We start from the raw sequence: 3,256 nt of genomic DNA on the forward strand, positions 1-3,256 counted from the left end.
TGGCCACGCGGAGCCACCAGGAGGTTTGGGCGGCACCGAATAGCGTTGAGCCGCCGTTTTGCTCCCTGTCGGCCGTTACGGTGTTTCGGCCGCTGCAAAGCACACCGGCGCAGGCGGGCCAGGGCGCCACCAACGCCAGGAAGGCACCAAGCGCGCGTGTGGAGCTCCGGACAAGCAGGCCAGGCTGCAAGCATCGAGCCAAACGCACAGTGAGCATGTGACTGAAGTTCTGTCGGAGAAACGACACTGAACTTTCTGAATTTACTGAATATGAACAAAACAGTGCATGCCAGGTGTTCAACAGAATGATTCTGGTATATAGGGATTTTTCCTTGAGCTGATTTTTGGTGGAGTGGTCTCTCATTGCAACTAGAGGTTGCCTGAATTTTGGTGGAATTTTTGGAGAAGTGTAGATATGAATTTCACCAAATTTGGCAAATCTGGTCCAAACTTGCAGTGAATGTAATTTGAAATATTTGAAAAGAAGAAGAGTGGATCAAGATGGTTCTGGGTTTAGGGTACAAAGGACTATCCAGGGGTGTTGGGTTGAGGTCAAAAATCAAAAGCATTATGGTACTTGCTTTGCAAATCATCTAGGCTCAAAAGAAAAGACAGAATTATTTTGGGAGGAGAAATAATTGGAATAAAATCCAAAACTGGATTTTATTAGTTTGGACAGAATGTTTGGGTTGTACCAAAGTGGGAGGAGGGGTTTTTTTGGGGGGGGGGGTTACCATAGGAGGCATGGTAAACCAGAGTGGATCAAAATCAAATGAAAGACCAAAAATCAAAAGGTTTTCTTTTTAAAGGAAACTAAATTCAAGAAAAAAGATTTTTGAGAGGGCAAACTTAGAAGATGGTTTTAAGGAAGGGTTTAAATGACCTTCTTTCAAACCAAGCAAGGCTCTCTCTGAAAACAAAAATCACAAAATTTTTGGAGTGTCACAGCACCTACCCCCTTAGGAAAAATCTCGTCCCCGAGATTTCAGCTGATCCTTAAATAGGTGTGGGTGCTCTGTTCGAAGAAAATCCTCGCTCTCCCAAGTTGCTTCATTCTCGGTGTGATTACTCCACTGAACTCTGAAAAACTTAATGGTTTTCTGTCGGGTCCTCCTCTCAGACTCTTCTAATATTTTTATTGGGTGCTCCCGGTAAGTGAGGTCTGGTTGCACGTCAATATTCTCATGTGAAACTTGCTTCTCTGGGTTGCTCACGTATTTTCTCAACTGTGAGATGTGAAACACGTTGTGGATACCGGATAAGTCTCCGGGTAGGTCTAGCTAGTAGGCTACTGTGCCTCTTCGGGCCACTATATGAACTGGTCCGACGAACCTTGGTGCTAGTTTCCCCTTAATCTTGAATCGTTGCAGACCCTTCATAGGAGAAACTCTCAGGTATACCAATTCTCCGGGTTCAAAACTAATTTCCCGATGCTTTCGGTCGTAATAACTCTTTTGCCGACTTTGAGCTGTTTTGAGTCATTCTCTAATTGTCTTAACTTTCTCCTCGGCCTCCTTGAGCATATCTAGGCCAAAGATATGCCTGTCTCCGGTCTCTGACCAGTTTAGCGGGGTACGGCATCTTCTCCCATATATAGCTTCAAAGGGTGCCATTTGCAAGCTGGCTTGATAGTTGTTGTTGTATGCGAACTCTGCATATGGCAAACTTTCTTCCCAACTGTTCCCGTAGGTGAGGACACAGGCTCTTAGCATGTCTTCTAGGATTTGGTTTACGCGTTCCGTCTGCCCATCAGTCTGGGGATGGTATGCGGTACTGAAGGCTAGTTGGGTTCCCAGTGCCTGTTGTAGGTGATCCCAAAATATAGAGACGAACTGTGTGCCTCTATCGGAGATGATAGTCTTAGGGACTCCATGCAGGCAGACGATATGAGCAAGATAAAGTCTGGCCAGTCTCTGAGTGGTGTAAGTTGTCTTTACCGGAATAAAATGTGCCACCTTGGTTAATCTGTCGGTTATGACCCATATGACATCGTTTTCGTGTCGTGACCGTGGCAGTCCAACGATAAAGTCCATTCCAATCTTGTCCCATTTCCACTCGGGTATCTTATTTGGCTGTAATAGTCCAGCTGGTTTCTGGTGCTCGGCCTTGATACGTTGACAAGAGTCACAACACGCAATGAACGTGGCTATATCTCTCTTCATACCGTGCCACCAAAAATTTTCCTGAAGGTCTTTGTACATTTTTGTACCTCCAGGATGGATTGAATACGGAGCTGTGTGACTTTCAGTCAATATCTGATGTTTGAGGTCCTTGACATTTGGTACGCATAGCCTTTCTCTGTACCACAATGTTCCTTGCTCATCTACGTTGAATTCTGAGGCTCTTCCCAAACTCACTTTTCTTTTTATGCCCTCAATGCTGGGGTGTCCGTGCTGGGCTTCCTTGATCCTTTCCATCAGGGTAGGCTGTATTTCTATATTCGACACACTGCCTTCGGTAACCATTATTAGATTGAGTCGGGCAAATTCCTGCTGAAATTCTGGCCTCAACTTTGGTATACTGTCATCGTCCGTGCTGGGATTTCAACTAAGTGCATCTGCCACAACATTTGCTTTTCCGGGATGATAGTGGATTCCAACATCATAATCCTTCACCAACTCTAACCAGCGTCGTTGCCGTAAATTTAACTCTGGCTGTGTGAAAATATACTTAAGACTCTTATGGTCTGTGTATATCTCACAATGATTCCCAAGTAGGAAGTGTCTCCATTCCTTGAGTGCATGGATGACCACTGCTAATTCCAAGTCATGAGTGGGATAATTTTCCTCATGCTTGCGTAGTTGTCTAGATACATACGCAACTACCTTGCCTTCTTGCATCAATACGCATCCGAGGCCTTTCCGGTATGCGTCACAATATACCTCAAAATTTTTGTGTATATCTGGCACAATTAGTACTGGTGCCGTTGTTAATTTGCTTTTTAGCTCTTGGAAGATTTTCTCACATGCTTCCGTCCATTCAAACTTCTTGCCTTTCTTGAGCAATTGTGTCATGGGCTTTGCTATAGTGGAGAACCCTTCAATAAATCTCCGATAATAGCCTGCCATTCCCAAGAAACTCCGAACGTCCGTTAAGTTAGCTGGTGGTTTCCAGCCAAGTACGGCCTTGACTTTTCCGGGTCTACTGCAATACCTTCTTGGGTTAGCACGTGGCCCAGAAAACCCACCTGCCTTAGCCAAAATTCACATTTGCTGAATTTGGCGTACAGCTGATGTTTCCTGAGTCCTCCGAGTAC

This window comes from Triticum dicoccoides, chromosome 3B (genome assembly GCF_002162155.2).
Source record: "Triticum dicoccoides isolate Atlit2015 ecotype Zavitan chromosome 3B, WEW_v2.0, whole genome shotgun sequence".
Taxonomy (NCBI): Eukaryota; Viridiplantae; Streptophyta; class Magnoliopsida; order Poales; family Poaceae; genus Triticum; species Triticum dicoccoides.